We start from the raw sequence: 19,265 nt of genomic DNA, 5'->3' as shown, positions 1-19,265 counted from the left end.
TTTTAGAGGAAGCATCCCCTTACTGACCCTTAGGTTTCAGGCTTCTCTCCCTGACTGTGAGGTAAGACATTTCTGACCTTTGCAAACACATAATTTGTGGAATTTTTATGGCAGCTGTAGGAAACTACTCTATGATCCTGGAACAGGAGAAGACATTAGGTACATACATGCGAAAATGAACAGTGTGGAAATCTGAATAAACTGTAAGCTGTGATTATTTAAATGTGTCAGTATTTGTGTATGAGTTGAAATAAGTGTATTGTAGTATGCCTTGAGCTGCGAGTAGGAAAGTTCAGTGGATATACGGGAATTGTAACTATGCTTCTTGAGTTTTTGACACTTGCAGTGTAAACACTTAACAATTGCAGTGTATATAATATATACAATAATATAAAATTATTCTAAAGGGAGATAGCCCTGTGGGCAAAGCACTTGCTGACAAACCTGGAAACGAGTTCAGTCCCTAGGACTCACATAGTGGAAGGGGAAAAACAATTCCTTCAAGTTGTCCTCAAAACCTCTACACATGCCTCAAGGACATGCACGCATGGATATACATTACACACACACACAACAAACAAACAAATAAATGTTAAAACATATTCTTTTCTTTTGTTTCCTGACATGTTTCCCCTTCCTCCTCTCCTCCCATTCTCTCCCCCAACCTCCCCTTCCCCACCCACTCCTCCTCTAGTAAAAACATATTCTTATGAATTGTTCTAAAAACAAAATATTTCTAAAAGAGCCATTTCACAGCAGGGCATAGGGGCTCACACCTGTAGTTCTGCTCCAACACTGAGGAGTCTGAGGCAGAGAGTGAAGTTAGAGGAGGCTGCCCTGAGGGCTTCTACCCTGAACTGAGCTGGGAAGACAGTGTGGATAAGGAAGAGGGAAAACAAAATCCTGGGCAGAGAGTAACAAGGAGCCAAGGCCTTATGCTGGCCACTAACATAGAGGCCAAGAAACAGCACATTTACCATGACTGGGTCAGAATGACTATGCTGCATTGTGTAAGATGCTAAAAGGAGATGAAGAGGCTGGGCCTCATAGTGCCTGGAATCCAGGCCAACAAGAACTTTGTTTCTCCTTAATGGTAATGGAAAACTTTCTTTAAAAAAAAAAATAGAAATTTGTAGGAAGGATGGAGTGACAAGATTGTCAGTTCTGAATTTTTAAAATGTCTTTCGTCTACAGTGTGGAGAACAAATTGGCAGGCTGCTAAGAACACTGTGGGGGTGGGAAGCTGACAGTTGTTGCTGGACTCGGTGGAGATGGTGGAGGCAATGGGGAGGAGGACTTAGCCCTGAGACATACAGAAGGCAAAATTGATGGGCTGTGATGATGAATGGCTTGTGCTGATAGAAAACCAAAGAGAAATCAATGGGAACTCCTAGCTGCTGCACCTGACAGACTGGATGGATAGAGATGTCATTCACTGATGCAGAGAAACATGTAGAGCATAGAGAAAGGCTGGCTGGGCCAGATTCCTAGAAGCAGGGACTCACATACATGGCGACCCTTCTGCCAGGATCCTGGCCTTCACATCCTACCACACAAAGCAGGTCTTGCATTTCTGCATTACACTGTGATATTTCACACCTTAATGTCTTCTGGCAGCCTGAAGGAAGCATTTGGAACCTGTATCCTCTCTTCGCATATGCTAAGGGGCCGTGTTGTATTTAATAGCCCAGTGTGAACAGTTGGAACAACTACAAAGTTAGTCGGTACCGGACGGACCTCATATCTGATATCAGCTTCAAGTTGAGAAGGTTCCCCAAACTACTCAGTTTTCTCTGGTTTGGTTTTACACCAGGATGCCCAAGGATGCGGGACAGTGACTGAGCCTTATGATGATTAGTTTATTGCAGGTGATGGATACAGCCTGGAAAGTAAAGCTTATAGGCAGAGTCTAAAAATCCCCAGAACATGGCATCTGTGGTGCTCTCTGCTCATGGGAAATTGCCAAGCAACAATCTCACCTGTGCCTCTAAGCTTCCTTAGGGCCCATGACACAGGCATGGTTAACTGACATAAAATTACTTCTGTCTCTAGGGCTGCAGTTACCTTCTGATCAAAAATTCTCATTCTGTGGCAGACTTTTGGCCTGTGTGGCATGCTCAGGCCTGCTCTGAGCCTCTCTGAATATAGCCATCCTCTGTAAATCATACCATCAGACTACCCAGCATGACCAGAAGTTCCCAGGCAGACAAAGGCATGACTTACTAGGCATAGCATTCAAAGGCCCAGAGATCACTTTCAAAATGTGAAGACCACATTTTGGTACACTGGTATATAGCAAATTCCCCAAAACATCAACAAAATGGAGTATGGGCATGAAAGGTTGACTGGAATACAGCAGGTTTTGGCCACGTGTAATACCACTCTAAACTACAAACAACTAGGGAGTTGCCTCTGTTTCCTCCACCTGGGGTCCAACCTGGAGTCACATAAAATGAATTATTCTGAGCCATGACCAGAGTATCAATATTCATAAGGGCCAGAAAAAAAAAGCCAACAGCAATCTAAATGTCCCTTGACTGACAAAGGGATGAATAAAATGTGACTTAATACCACAATTAGTTAATTAATTAATTCCACAATGAAATGTTATTTGGCTTAAAAGAGAAGGCTTTTTCAACACACTACAGCATAGATGGATAGCTTCAAGTGGGATTCTTTGAAGATATATGAGTGAAGCAAACCAGTCATAAAAGGAAAACTATTTAATGATTCCATTTCTATGCACTCTGTCAATAGTACAACTAATGGGAAATAGAATGGTGACTGTCAAGGACCAGAGAGAGTTAATGTTTCATGGACACAGAGTTCAGATATACAAGATGAAAAGAGTCCTAGAGGAAGATGGTGGTGCTAGTTCACGGCATGTACTTAATGACACATTTAAAGTGGGTGAGAAGGGGTGGGCAAGATGGCACAGTGGCTGACGTCACTTTCCTCCAAGCCTGATGATGACCCAAGTTCCATGCCAGAGGCCCACATGGTGGACAGAGAGAACCAAGTCCTACAAGTTGCCCTCTGACCTCCATATCCATTCCATAGCATGCATCTGAGACCCACTATGATTAACTAATTAATTAATTAATTAGGTAAGGGTCTTTTAAAAATTGTCAACATGTTAAATTCTATGGGTTTATATTGAAGCAGAATTTGACTTTTGTCTTGGAAAAATTAATTAGTGTGACATAACTAACTTACAATACTGTCCCTTCCATATACAAATCATTGGATACTCATGAGGATGAGAAGAACTGAATAAAATATTAGGGATGTTTCTGGAGAGGAGTCTAAACACTGGGTGGAAAAGGGTGTTGTGCAGCAAATTACCCAGGGAGCACACCCGCACCTTTGCTCAGCAGCCACGGCATCTGAAGTACTGCTCCTGTTTTACCAGCCAAGCTCCTCCCCACGGCCCATGACAGCAATTTCAGCACAATCTCACAATACCACAGGGGAATGACTTTCAATATACAAAGCCTGTGATTCTTTGCAATAGGACCAAAAGATGCAAGATTTCATTTTCAGCAAACCCTTGTGCTATAAAGTAGCGTGAAGATTTTATTTGAAAGAATGAAAGAAGGAAGGAAGGAAGGAAGAAAACATGACCTTGTTTCTAATATGCCTGCATTTTTCTTTTTTCCTCTTTTGGCAAATATGTAGATTTTTCAATCTAAAGTTACTACTATTTCTATGTCAGAGTGAAATGTAATAACATTTGCAACCCTCAGTTACACTGTCCCTTTTCTGGAAATACTCCTGCACTGTCCTCTTCACTATTTTGACCTCTGATTACGAAGGTCTATAATCTGTTCATTGCTTCTGTGGTGACTTAAATGAAAAAATGTCTCCATAGGCTCTGGTATTTGGATGCTTGATCCCAGTTGGTGTTAAGGAGGTGTGGCCTTAGAGAGGTTAGGACTTCCCTGGAGGTGGACTCTGAGAACTGGAAGGCTCCCCCTACTTCCAGTTTGCTTTCCCTGCTTTGTGCTTACACTTAAGCATGTGAATTCTCAGCTTCTTGTGCTGCTGGCCATGGTTACCTGATGCGATGCCTTGCTTCTATGATGGACTCTCATCCATCCGTTTGGAACCATAAGCCCCAATAAAGTCTTCCTTCTATGCGTTGCCTTGGCCACAACAATACAGAACCACAAAAAGTAACTAATCCACCTTTCTCCCTAGGTGTGAATTGCAAAAGATAAAAGTCTCACATACCGCTTTTTTCCTGTGCTACCCGGGGACGGCTCTATACAGCGTTGTTCTTAATTCCCGTTGTAACTTATAGGGAAACTTACACAATGTCCGGAGGCCTTGACGTCCTGCAAATGAAGGAGGAAGATGTCCTCAAATTCCTTGCTGCAGGAACCCACTTAGGTGGCACCAATCTTGACTTTCAGATGGAGCAATACATCTACAAAAGGAAGAGTGATGGTATCTACATCATCAATCTAAAGAGGACCTGGGAGAAGCTGTTGCTCGCAGCTCGAGCTATTGTTGCCATTGAGAACCCTGCTGATGTCAGTGTCATCTCCTCCAGGAACACTGGCCAGCGAGCTGTGCTCAAGTTTGCTGCTGCCACAGGCGCCACTCCTATTGCCAGCCGCTTCACACCTGGGACCTTCACTAACCAGATCCAAGTAGCCTTCAGGGAGCCACGGCTTCTAGTGGTGACTGATCCCAGGGCGGACCACCAGCCCCTCACGGAGGCCTCTTATGTCAACCTGCCCACCATTGCTCTGTGTAACACAGATTCTCCTCTGCGCTATGTGGACATTGCCATCCCATGCAACAACAAGAGATCTCACTCAGTGGGTCTGATGTGGTGGATGCTGGCCAGGGAAGTACTCCGCATGCGAGGTACTATCTCCCGTGAGCACCCATGCGAGGTTATGCCTGATCTTTACTTCTACAGAGACCCAGAGGAGATTGAGAAGGAGGAGCAGGCTGCTGCGGAGAAGGCTGTGACCAAGGAGGAGTTCCAGGGCGAATGGACCGCACCAGCTCCTGAGTTCACTGCTGCTCAGCCTGAGGTCGCTGACTGGTCTGAGGGTGTACAAGTACCCTCTGTGCCCATCCAGCAGTTCCCGATGGAAGACTGGAGTGCACAGCCAACCACTGAGGACTGGTCAGTAGCTCCCACAGCACAGGCCACCAAGTGGGTTGGAGCCACCATTGAGTGGTCCTGAACTCCTGCAGACACCTGAGCAGAGGGAAAGGTGGAAGGAAAATAAAGTTCCTAAAAGCTGAAAAAAAAAAAAAGTCTCACATACCACTAAGGAATGTGAATGACTGAGCAATCCAGGGGTAAAAATGCTCTTATTTTCTGGGAAAGTAGCTTTGGAGCATCTCTGGCTGGCTTTGAATAGGTTGATAGTTGTAGTGAAGGACAAATACTCACTGTAGAGTGCTGTTTTATTTTTTAAAACACCTGCATTTATTCATTCATGTGTTTGTTGTGCAAATGCTATGGGATGGAACTTGTGTTAGTCAGTGTTCTCTAGAGGAACAGAACCAGCAGAATGAGTGTGTCTACCTGAATGTATTCATGAATACATACAGCTTATGCCAATATAATGATAGCAGCTGAATCACATCCAAGGCTGACAACCTGCCAGTGGCAAGATGTCTCTACTGTCAGAGTGGTGCCACAGTGGCTGTCTCTCACTGCTGACAATCCAGTAGTCACACAAAGCTGGGCACCTCAGCAGTACCAATCTGTTGCCAGAAACCAGGAAGTTTCCTAGGATTCCACGGGTCCTTAGGCCACAATGGAAGCCTGCAAACACTAGATGAAGGAATTAGTGGCATCAGCAGGAGAACAAGTCAGCTTGGCAGCAAGAAGAAAGGCTAAGCAAGCAAACAGAGAGATAGCTTCTTTCTGCCATGCCTTTTCTCACCTGGACTGCTACCAGAAGGTGCCATCCACAATCAGGGTGGGTTTCTCCACACCAATTCAGGCAATCAGGATGTTTCTTCAGCAGAGGCTCCCTACACAGATAATTCTGATTTATGGCAAGTTGATGTCAAAGTTAACCCATGACAGTACTGAATAAAAGTTTGTACGTGGGCCAGGCCTTCTATGAGAAGACCCCTGGATCTGAACTCTGAATATCTCTTTACCCTGGTTTTCTCTAAGTCTGTGTCTTCATCTATGAGGTGAAGAGTCAAAAGGCCAGTTCTTTGAGAATTAGGTATATATTAGATGATCTACATCAATAAAGTCCTTGGCAAACTGAGCAACACATGAGAAAGCCTTCACATATACTAGATATTATAAAAACCCATAAAACATAGCTCTCGTTCTTAGGATTCTGTTAGAGAGTATATCTTTCTTAGATATTCTGAGAATCAGAGGTTCTTAAAAGATAATTGGAAATTGGAGAGATGGCTCAACATACATACACACACACACACATAGCACAGAACATACACATAGACACATACATTTAAAATAATTTTCCTCCTATTCTAGTTTCTTCTTTAAGGCACTATATTCTATTTTCACAGTCTTGGATCATCTAGATAGAGGAGGGCAGGGTAAAGGAAGAAATACAGAGAAAGGCAACTAACTCAAGAAAATTTGAAAAACCATGTGTAAACCTACTACTGTAGACATTTTCTAATATATTTACATATATGAAAGGAATTTAAATGAAGCTACCAAATAATGAGGAAGGCAATGCTCTGACTAGGCATCTTATGCAACCAAGAAAAGTCCCCCAGTATTAGTAATACATTACATCTTGTTGAATTGTCAGCCAAAAGACTCCCATAGACAATACCCCAAAACTACAGACTATTTCTAAGGATAGTGGTTACAGTAAGGCCCTAATGCTGAAGACAGCACTTTCTTTGTCATCAAATGTGAAGAAGTTGATCTGATACCCAACTAGAAGCTCCATCCCTATTGAGTAGCATTTATGGTGCTGGAAGTTAATCTACATACTAGTGGAGGAGAAAGGTAATCATCAATATCACCCACTTAATAGCCACAAATCCTGTGACCTACAGTGCACAACCTGCCTGAAAGGTTTGCTAGTGCAGTAGTGGCACACATGTTATAGGAGTAACCAACCATGTTTGGGATGATAAAAGAAAATGGATAAAAGCATACGTTATGAGATAGAACTCATACTAGGGCACTTCTAGCATAGCCACAAACCTGAGGATTGGTAATAGGCTAGGAGAGAACCTACTAATCTTATTCTGCTAAATGAACATAATGATAAAATAACTTTTGATGACATACTGATATACCCATAGATCAAGACATCACTTAGCCCTTAGCAGAGAAGCTCCTGTTTGTAGTAGATGGTAATTAATACAGAGACCTTCAACTGGACAACATTCAGTGAATAAGAGACTGGAGCAATCAGGCCTAACTGGGATGACTTTATTAAGTTCTTTCCCCTCAAGGTCTAGTGATCTTTGTGTAAAGCGAGAGTAGAAAAATTGTAAGAGGTCAAGGTGGTAGATGGCACCAAGGAAATAGCATCTTCTGGATTATAATTGAGCAGAGGTACATATGAACTCACAGAAACTGTGATAGCACACACAAGATCCCACACAAGGTCAAGCCAGACAAAATTCCATCATGGAAAAGGGAGAGTGGGTACAACATCCCACTCCTAAGAAAGAAGTTATTTGCAGTTGATACCTGCTGGGAGAGAGAAAATCACTTCTCTCCAACAAAGTGATACTGGGTATATCAACTACACTCTACTTCCATGCCTAGAAATAGTAGGCCAACACAAAATAGACTCCATGTTCTTTTGTGCAGGTTTTGTTTTGTTTTGTTTTGATGTCTTTTGGAGTAAGAGAAAGAATATGAAGTAGGATGAGTATGGAAGGGAGGATCTGGGAGGACTTGGGAAAGGAGAAAGAATACAATAAAATCTATTGTATAAAAAAAGCCAAAAATGCACATTAAAAATCTTTTAGCTATTAGGATTCTGTCTTAGAACCACCATCTGTTCTAGCTTGGTTTCTGTTGCTGTAATAAAACACTGACTGAAAGCAACCTGCAGAGGAAATGGTCTGCTTGGCTCACAGGGCTAGAAATCATCACTGAGAAGTCAAGGCTGGAAACAGAAACCAAACAAGGAATGCTGCTCCTGGGCTGCTCCCTTGGGCTACCTTTCTTAGAAAGCCCAAGACCACCTGCCCAGGGAGAACACCGTCTACATTGGGCTGGGCCCTTCTATATTAATGAGCAATTGAGAGCCTCTCCCATAGTCATGCTCACAGACCAGTCTGTTGGAGGTGGTTCCTCAGTTGAGATTCCCTCTTTCCAGATATGTCTAGGTTTGTGTCAAACTGATAAAAACTACCCAGTGCTGTATCCAGGACTTCTATCACTCTCTTATCTCTGTACCCTATCCATCTTCTACCAGAAAGTCATTAAATTCTGCTTACTCACCAGCTCTGGGACACTGTAGTCCTGATTCCCTGGGCTTCCCCAAGGTGAAGAGTTTGTAGAACTCTTCCTTTCAATCAAGGACCAGCATACCACAGTCCCAAAGTCAAACCTGACCCATTGTTTGTCTTGCGTAGCTAAGCTTACTGGAACAGAGTCAAGTTCATCCCTTTATGCATTTCCACGGCTGCATTTATATGACAATGGCAGAGTTCAGAGTTCTAAGACTTTAAGCCCATCAAGCTTGAAGATATTTACTATTTGCAAGTCTCTAGAAAATACCTACCAGCTTCTGTTCTAGGAGAAGCTAATACTGATGGATAAGTGTTAGGAATAAAGCTTAGTTGGTACAGCTCTTACCTAGCATGCACGGGGGCCTGGGTTCAATCTCCTGCCATGTGAAAGAGTAACAAAATGCCAGTGAGAACCAATCAGCCATTCACTAACTATAGTAAATCTTATAAATAACAGTCAATGCAATAAAGCATTCCAACAAGGCATAGAGGCCCAAAGATATTAGTGATCTGATGACAGTAACAGAGCTAATACAGTCACTGAAGTTGTTCCCAGGTCTGTTTTTAGGTACCCATATAAGAAGTGCCCACTCTTACAGGACACTGTCTATTGAGAATGTAAGATCCACCTTCTCTAGGCAATAGCTAGTACAGATAAGGTAATTTTCAGCCCTGTTCTTGGGAATTGAATTGTTTCCTGGTTTACAGACATCTTGGTTTCTAAACTGTCACACTTTGTACTATTATGTCATCCAATAAAAGGAATAAGTGAGATAAGTTTTTTTTCCTCTTTAAGAGGAGTTCTCAAACTTCACTGGATTCTAAATTTATTGATGGACTACAATTTCTTCACCCTTTTAGCATGTGTCCATTACCTCTCCTCTGGAGTTACAGAATAAAATATAGGATACTGTTTTGTTGTTGTTGTTGTTATTGTTAGAATACTAGGTACACAATGACCATATTTTAGTAGGAGTATACCCTATATAATATTTTGGACATATACAGACCATAAATATTTTTTGTTGTTTACTAATTCTGAATGTCTTGCCTCTAGTTTAGTATGTGTGTGGCTTGATGTCTCATCCACTGTGGAGTGACAAGCCATTTACTTAAAAGGCCTCTTGGACCAGGTAAAAAGTCATCAGATTTATCACAAGAGGGTGCTGGACCATCTATACAATGTACTACATTTTGTAATTTACATTTTTCCCTCGATGAACTAGACATGAGAGTTTCCCCATCTGGGGAGGGATGCTCACTCAATGAGATGCATCTGAATAGTCTTAGATTTGGTGTAGTATCATAGTTTTTTTTTAATGTTCTCTCAAGTAAATTTGCTTATTTATTTTTTAATATTCCGTCCAATAGTTTAGACTCAACAAGACCTGTTCCTCAGTAGGCCTTCAGCACAACACTGTCAGGCTTGGTCCCAAACAAGTTCATAATATAAGTGACCACTAAAGTTGATTTCATCATAAAGTGTATAAAATCCTCTCCGGATTTCTAATTTCCCCTATAGGAAAATTGGACAGATCAGGCTGTTATACAATGAAAGATTACCTATATCCCTGGAATGTTTTTTTTTTTCAATGAATGTTCCTAATTTGTCATCAATTGTATTGTCTGGTAATAACTCCCACCTACCACAGAGGCCACAGTCACACTTGATAGCAGCAAACAGAGGTTCATTCGAAAATTATTCTTTGAACAATGAGTTTTGTCCTTATTGCCCACTCAATAAAAGCCAGACCCTTTTCATTGCAAAGCTCACTTTAGAGACAGAAATCTGGTGGTCGGAGTTGATGGAGGTGTTCATCTCTTACCATATTATAAAATATAATAAATACAGGCTAGAACTGTGTATGAGAAAGAAAGACTCTAAGCCAGTGTCTCTCTACCTTCCTAATGCTGTGACCCTTCAGTACAATTCCTCATGTTGTGGTGACCCCCAACCATAAATTTATTTTTGTTGTTACTCCACAACTGTAATTTTGCTACTGTTATGAATCATATTGTAAATATCTGCATTTCCTTATGGTTTTGGGCAACCCCTGTGAAAGGGTTGCCTAATCCACAGGTTGAGAACCACTTTCCTAAGCCAAGTAACCGTGAGAACAACTGGGTGCCCAACTAGGCCTTGCTCAGTCTTCAGACCCTTTGCTTTTAACAAATGCTCTGCTGCCTCTCATGGTATCTTAATAATGCAGAAGGCAAAGAATAACATGTTTACTATGTCTAGTCAAAATGTGTGCATAGAGAACCTTGGTTTGTAAAGGTGTTTATTTCTTAGGAATATCTTGAACCAAACAAGTTAAATATGTGCATCTAGAATGAGGAATAAAACTCCGCCCACTTGAGGACTGCCTGCTAGACTTATTATTTTTAAGGAAAAAGGATGAAAGAAAAGTAAGACTGAGACCATCAGAGAGATTGACTATTAGAAATCAAATAATGGATCATTGCGGTGACAGAAAAAACTGGGAGCCAAGGGAACTTTTCTTTCAAATTGCAATCGGCCGAGTTAGCTCTCATAAATAAAATCACATCAAGCCATTCTGTTCAAGCCTTTTCCAAAGGAAAGTTGTCAGCAGGGTTTAGGCTTTAAACAAACATTGGATTTGAATTCTAATATGTGATCATAAGGAACTAATGTGAACCACTTACAAAAAGTCCTCTCCCCGGGTAATACTCCCCGTTCCCCTTAGAATCCCAAACGAGAGCTGACTAACTGCTTTACTGTGGACTAAGGTCTTTAAAGTGGTCCTTGATCCCAAAGTCCTGATTTCATTATGCTGCCTACTCTCCTGCTGCCCATGGAGAATATCTACTTGATTGCTACAGCCTGTTCTCCTCCAATGTGACTTCCATGCACCTGCTGTTCACAAAAAGAGAAAGGGGCAAGTGCATGACTCCCTGAAAGGAAAGGAGGCTGAAGACCCAGACAGCTGCTAATAAATGCTGAGTCACAAACGGGGGGGGGGAGGGGGTTGGGGGAGGAAGAGGGTTACATGAAGGCAAATCAGAAGACAGGGTGACATAAAACCTGGTGTCCTCTGGCTTTCAATGCACCTGAGAACAATTTAGAGTAAAGGAAGAAAAAAACTTTGGTAATAGAGATGTTTTTATTTACTGGGTACTTGGGCTTTGAGAATGTCACCCCTACCTATGCAAATCCCTAGACTCTCTACTTCTGTCTCAGTGCTCAGCATCAGAGAGATGGATGTCAGGTCAGTCTCTTGCTTGGATCTTACTTTACATTCTATGTCTCTCTTTGGAGACACAGACCCAGAGTCAACCATTATATTCAAGTGTAGTTCCTTGCTAGAAATCTTCTAGTGAGCCTTCTGTAGAGTCCAACGGTTAACAAGCTGTGATGTCTGATGCTGCACTGGAGATACCTAAATGGTCAGAGTCCATGGCAACAACACGGCTGTTTAGCGAAGAAGAGATACTACAGTGGACAAAGAAGAGACAGACAGGGACTCATCCATTCTCTCCTTGCTTAGCTGAGATGCGGAATGCTAGGTATCATATTAACTTTTCTTGGGACCACATGAAAAATACCTATTCACACAAGACAGAGCATCAGCACCAGATCAGGGTAACAATCCCATGCAGTCTAGCTTGGTGAGCCAGTGCATTTAACTTCAGTTATCTAGAGAAGCATGGGCAACTTAAGAGGGGCTACACCATCTAAGAAAATGTCTCCTTCCTTATACCATGTTCTTCACCCACCCTCAGCCAGCTGCTAAACACCTGTATATATGGAGGAGAGTTAAGTCATAGGGTGTAGCTGGTAAGCTCCCTTCCTCTTAAACTCCCCTCCTTCCTATAATAGAACATTAATCACCCCAGTTTTGTGTGCTCTGGTGTTGGTACTCAGAGCTGCTGGGGGCTCAAGATGACAGAGTTCCAAAAGGACAAGTTAAAATTGGCACACCACACTAGGGGACTTTTCACTTCTTCCTTTTCCAGCCACACAAATGGTAGGTCTCTGGAAAGAAAGAATATTGCTAAAGACAGAAGCAGGCCTTGGAGGGTCAGTGAGTTGTGGCTCTTTAATGTTCTTTACACACTTCTTTCACTCACATGGAAGACCCACATAAAATGAGGCTGATGTTCAGAGGAAAGACCAGTGGGAAACACTTAGTCTTTTATTCTCCAGTGCTCTTCATGACCCACTCAGAAAGTGATTCCCCCCTCTAGAAATTCCTTGTTCCCAAGGTTTGCCCAATGGCCAGCCTACCATGGGCTTGCTCCAAGCTAACTCCTCAAACCTACATATCCCCTCCAGCCAGAGTGCAGCTCTGAGAAGATGGTGCAGACCTGTGTTCTTGCTTCTTCCATGCCCACAATGGCTATGTGCCTGGTACAGATTAGGTGTTGAGGAGCTGCCAAGCAACCTAATCCAATCTCTCCCTCTCTCCGGCTGAGCATCTAGCTATGGCTCTCAGAGGTTCCAGCCTTTTGTTTGTCCCTAACTCAACCCTCTACTCTGTTTCATCTATGTACTCCCTCTCACCTTAGCCCTTAAGTTGTTCTGGGAGCATAAGAAGCCCTAATGAATTAGGGCTGAGGTAGGAGAGGTGTCTGCTAGACTTTAGGAAAGCTAATAAGGAAGATTTGCAGGCTGGAGAGAGTAAGCTGGGCCTGCAATGGGTCATTTGATGCTCTATCCAAAGCAGTTGCCAGCTGTACCTGAGCTGTAGTTACTCCATCTCAGAAAGCAACAAGGGCTTTTTGCATTCCCACATCCCTCCCTAATGGTCCTATTCCTCTCCACAAATAGTGCCCATCATGTTTTGTGATGTGATGTTATACGATGTTTGGGATATGTGGCATATATCATATGTGGAGTATGTGTGTGTATGAGAGAAAGCACTCAGTATTTTCCCTCTTTCCCACCCCAATACTATCCCTTGTTCCCTCCACTGTACCTTTAGATCTCTTCCTCTTTTTTTCTTAACCCCTCTTCCACTTTCATATTATGACAAATGTAATACACATGCATATGTAGGCATATATTTAAATCTAGACTCTATGTGTAAGAGAAAATGTGATTGCTGGACATGATGGTCTTCAGTTCCGTCTGTCTTCTTGTGAAGCACATTTTATTCTTCACTATGGCAGGAGACAACCTTGTGTATCTGAACCATGTGGATTTATTCACTCATCACTGTATTATCACACAGTGATAAATACGAGTGGGAAATATTCCTTTTATATGTTGATGTAGAGCCTTTCAGGTTTATACTCAGAAGTGGTGTAGCTGGGTCATAGGTTAGATCAACTTTTTTATCCTCTGACAATTTGTATTCTGATTTTCATGATGGTTGTACCTCTTCACATCCCCACCCACAGTATAAAGTTCCTTTTTCCTATACCCTCACCAATATTTGTTATAATTTATTGTTTTTGATGATAATCACTCTGACCAGTGTTGATGGGATCTCTGATGTGGTTTTAATTTGCATTTCTCTGATAGCTAAGAATGTTGGCTATTTTTTTGGATAATTATTGGCATTTTTATTCCTTGTGTAGAGAACTGTCCATTCAATTCATCACTATACTTATCGATTAGATAATATGTGGGTTTGCTGTTTAATTTCTTTTGAGTTCTTTATAGAATTCAGATATCAATCGTGAGTAACAGAGTTTCTCCCATTTTGAAGGCTTTCTCTTTTTGCAGTTGTTTCCTTTGTTGTGTAGAAGTTTTAAATTTCACGTAATCCCATTTTTCAATCCTTCTGAATTTACTGGGTTCCTTTTCAAAAAGCCCTTGCCTGTGCCTGTAACCTGAAGTGTTTTGCCTGTGTTTCTTCTTGCATGGCCCAAGTTTCAGTTCTTACATAAAAGTCTTTGGCCCACTGGGTTTTCCACAGAGTGAGTCCACTTGGTTTCATGCTTCCTCTTTTTTCACAGTACCAATTCTTACAGTCTCTTTCCCAGTGTATGTGTTTGACAGCTTTGTCAAAGATTAAGGTGACTATGGCTGTGTGGGTTTATTTCTGGGTTCTCTATTCTATTTCACTGATGCTTGCATCTGGCATTATGCCCATACCAGGCTGACTTTGTGGTGCTATGGCTCCGTAGTAAAACTTGAGATTTGTGATTGCAGTACTTCCAGTATTGCTCTATTTAGAAATGTTCTGATTATTCAAGATCTTTTGCATTTCTATATAAATTATAGGGTTTTTGTTTTTCTACTTTGGGGAAGATGGTCATCCAAATTTTGGTAATAAATGCATTGAATTTGTGAATTGCTTCTTGGTAACACAGCCATACTCAACATATTAATTCTGCTGATCTATGAGCATGGGAGCCTTGCCATGTCCTGGTGTCTTCTTCATTTCTTTCCTCAGTATTTTAAAGTTTCCATTGTAGAGAGCCTTCACCTTTTTGGTTAGGTTTATTCTTGGGATTTGTTTTTTTAAGCTAATGTGAATGGAAGGGGTTTTCCTTCTTTTAATAAATATTTTTTTTCTCATACAGTTTGCTGATTATAGCTTCCCCTTCCTCTGCTCCTCCCAGTTCTTCTCCATCTACACTCCTCTCTGGGTCTACTCCCCTTCTCTCTCTCATTAGAAAAGAACAGGCTTCTAAGAAAGAACAACCAACATGACAAAATAAAGTATAATAAGATCAAAGTTGAGCATGGCAACCCACTGGGAGAAAAAGAGTCCCAATTACAGCCACAAAAGTCAGAGGCCCACTAGTTCTCACAGGCAGGAGTCCCATAAAAATACTAATATATATATATATATATATATATATATATATATATATATATATATATATATATATATATATATATACATATATGTATATGTATATATATGTATATATACACACATATATATTAGTATATATACTAATATATACATATACACAGAGAACCCTAGTGTAGACATATGTAAGCCCCATGCTTGCTGCTTCAGTCTCTGTGCTCATATGCACCTTGTTTAATGGGTTCAGAGGCCTTGTTCTCTGGGTGTCCTCTATCACCTGTGACTCTTACAGTCTTTCAAGTGCTTCTTCTGCAGGATTCCCTGAGCTCTGGGGGGAGGGATTTGATGGGAACACACAAGTGTGCTAACCATTCTACACATACAGAAGAGAAGGAGGGGGAATTTGGGAGCTGGAGAACAAGGTAGACCAATGGGACACAGTCTTGCAGCTGTAGCCCATGGTTCTACAGCCACGGAAGCAAAGCCTGCATAGACAGGAGAGCACTGAGGAAAATACAAAGGGAGGCGCTGCTGCTGGAGAGAGGGCTGGGGTGGGGGGGGGTAAAATACTTTCAGTACAAGCAGGGAGCAAATGGGGCCAAAACACAGGGAGGACAAGCATGAAAGCAAGCACCATGACAAAACCATTGCTGTGTAATTATGTACAAATAATATATGCCAATAAAATAAATAGCTAAGAAGTGAAGGCTATGCTTTTTAAAAGGAGGGCCTGGTTTTACTGGTTATACTTTTAAAGATTTTTAAATTATTTCACATCCGATTAAGCTGAGATTCCAAAGGATCTCATTTCTAATCTTTGAAGCCTACTGGTTGATTTCCCACCCCCACCCCCAAAAGTCAACAGATTCCAAACCCCTGTTAGTATTCCTACCTAGAGAGGAAGGATTCCGCACTTTCCTGTTTTCACTGGAACCTGTCAAACCCATGTCCTACTTTTGAGTAAAGAGCAGGACTGAGGTTTAAAATGAATGCCATCACCAACTCCTCACAGCAGTGTTTCTCTTGCCACCGGCATGCATGTGAGAAAAAGGCAGGTTTTAAACTCATGCTGCGTTAGACAAATGAGCAAGTTGGGAGCTGTCTCTGTAATACACTCTAAGGTCAGGGGCTTTGGGCTGGCTTGTAGAAATATGCATTGCTTAGAATGGTCTTTCCTGTTGGTTCTTAGTAAGAGACCCTCAACATCCCTGCAATGATTGCATGGAAGATGGTTCTAAGGTGGGAAGATAAAACAGTTGCTTTTGAATGGAATGTATCTCAGAATAAGCGTTCCAGTGTAAACCAATTTACACTACCAACCAGAACCCTCAGAAATGCATGAAATATAACAGTTAATTTACATGCATATCACCCAGACAGACCACTAATGGCAGGGCAGTGCCTTCTGAGTTTTCAGAGGAGAACAATACTTTTCATGGCTGTGTTTCAATATATATTGAAATTTTGGGGGACAACTAAGTCTACTTTTTCATAATACATAATGGCAAAGTTTTGTTAACTTTAATGAAATTGTGATTAAGAATAAGTGACTTATCCTGATTCATCATACTCCTCTTTTTAGGTGGTAGGGAGAGCAAATCACAATTTGAGAGCCTGTTGGAGTGGTTCTAGGTATGGACTGTGTCAAAAGAGAATACTTTGATTTACAAAGAAGCAACTTTTCCTAGCTCTCTTTCAGCCATGACATCAAAGATAAAACTAAGTAAAATATCGACTGTTCTATCAATGTACACACCTCAGACTCTTCCCTAAAAACCCCCTTGTATAGAACTCCATTCCATTATAAAGTCCAATTCCAATCCAAACAACACAGGAAAAACAAAACAAAAGCGATGGGGCAGTGGGACTCTGTGGTGTCTCTGACTGGGGAGACCTGGAGCAAACTACCCATGCGTAAGTCCGAGGTTTAGCAGCATGAAAAGAAGTTGTAGGTGGAGTTTTCAAAAACAGTCAGAAACTTGGCTGGGAAGTTGTGCTGGACCCTAGCCAAGGGTGGTTCTTAGGAAATGGAAACTCTGAGCAAGCACACACTGTGACAGCAGAGTGAGGAAAGTAGTTAAAGTGTAACTTCAGCACTCAGAGAAATATAGACACTTCCTTCTAGTGATAGTTACTTTGATCTCCATCCTGTCCGCCTAGTAACAACAACAACAACAACAAAAACAACAACAAAAACCTAACATAAAATAGAATACCAGGCCCTTCTTAGTTTGAAGCAATAATTTTGACATTCTTTCAGATATAATTATTTGTGGTTTAGACTTTTTTAGTTACAACGTAGCCTCTGAGACTTTGGGGGCAGATGGAACTGGTGTGTCCTTGTGTTTTGATGGGGAGTGACCTCGAAATGAAACAGTATCCTTTGTCTCCTCTACTCTCCACAACTATGTGTCCATGAAATCCAGGTCACAGCTGGCCCCATGGACACAGCTGCTACTGGCAGCTGGTATCACTTGATCTGGCCATTGGCAGCTGGAACAGGAGCTGGTGGTTCTCCTTGATTCATACAGCCCCGTGCCATTTGCTTGAATAGATTTCTCCTAAAGGTCTGTGACACTCCGTTTTCTCAGCATCAAAATTCTCATGCTCACAAAACTTCAAGGGTCTTTCATTCTGAACACTCATCACTGGAGGGCCAAACACAGAACGGAAGAACTGAGACAGCAGGTCTATCTTATCTCTGCATAGCACCAGGCTACTTTGATGAAGATAACTGCACAGAACAAGATGAGAAATGGTGACTCTCCTGAGTCCTCCCTGGGTTCCTGAGTCCTCTCTGTAGAATACAGAACATCACTGTGCACCTTACATATCCAAGCTGCCTGAATGTTACTAAAGCTACCCACTTCCCTTGAAGTTTGGTTTTGGGGTGGCATAGGACAACAAAGGTGTGTCTTCCATTACTGCCTCTTTTTCAGATCATTCTAGATGAAAAGGGGCAGGGCTCTCCTTCCTTTCTCCTGAAATATAGTATCTATAAGTAAACCTTCTGATTTTACTATGCTGGCTATGTCATCTCTGCAACCCAGGAGGAGCTTTGTCATCTGGCCTCACACGTTAGTTTCAGCAAATCTAAAGTGGATTTAGAAATCTCTCCCACTTGAGCCTTTCTATGTTCATTATTCACTCATAGGACAGGGTGTAACATGCCCCAATGCCTTAGTAGGTCCCCAGTCCTTAGCACAACTGAGGCCAGGATAGAAGTACTATTCAGCCCTTAGAACCTAGTACATAGGCAGCAATACCCGCCAAATTATGGGCAAATCCCTAAATGTACTAACCTTGTTTTCTTGGCTTCTATAGTTCTGATTCTGACTAACTGTTCTCACCAGCTGAGGTGTGCCAAGCCAGGATGTAGCTTTTATGCTTAAAAGCTGACCCTAAGAAAGACTCAAAACTGCACTGGGGTCAGGGACATCCAGTGTGGTCACTGGCACATCACCGGCAAGATGATAAAGACTTCCTACTGGCCTGAACCAGGTCTGAATGGTCTTCTTTGGTGGATTCCTCACAACAAAGATATTTCATGGCTTAGTTTCAGAGGTAAAGGCTACAAAGAGTATTCTTTGACAGGGAGAGAAGACAGATTGGTTTAATATTTGCAAAATAGCCTCATTACAGTATAAGAAATAGAAAGTATATTTACAACGGGGAGGAGTTTGGCAGGAGAGGACAGGATGTTGCACGGTGTGGGCTGTGATTGATGGAGCACAAAATGCAATACACACCCAGCCTGCTATAGCCATTTGGCTGCAGGGGTGTATCTCCAAGGCCTCCTCTTGGTGGTTTCTTTGGCTTGTCCTCCATTCCCAGGCTTGTGTGTGATCTTTCATTGCTGGATTATCTTAAGTGAATTTCTTTTTCTTAAAGCCAAACTATGAAACTAAATGGAACCACTCAGCTCAGCCTCACATTCCGTAATGGACCTTCTGTGCACACATACATAACTAATGCTTACTTCTCGTTCCTGTAATCTCACTGTAAACAATCTTTCACTCTACAGCAGTTCCCAGCTGCCACACCCCAGATTACTGAAATGCCTTTAATCTGCCCCCCCCCCCCCCC

General features: G+C 41.9%; 1 protein-coding gene and 1 pseudogene across 1 annotated transcript in view; one reads left to right on the top strand and one right to left on the bottom strand.

Annotated features, from left to right (window-relative positions):
* Nucleotides 1–19,265, bottom strand: part of Upp2 (uridine phosphorylase 2) — a 211,099-nt gene that overhangs the window by 60,245 nt on the left and 131,589 nt on the right. The window lies entirely within an intron of this gene.
* LOC116090196 lies at nucleotides 4,302–5,215 on the top strand (annotated as a pseudogene).

This window comes from Mastomys coucha, unplaced genomic scaffold, assembly GCF_008632895.1.
Source record: "Mastomys coucha isolate ucsf_1 unplaced genomic scaffold, UCSF_Mcou_1 pScaffold15, whole genome shotgun sequence".
Lineage (NCBI taxonomy): Eukaryota > Metazoa > Chordata > Mammalia > Rodentia > Muridae > Mastomys > Mastomys coucha.
The sequence above is the reverse complement of the archived record's forward strand: the minus strand, read 5'-3'. Positions and strand labels throughout refer to the sequence as shown.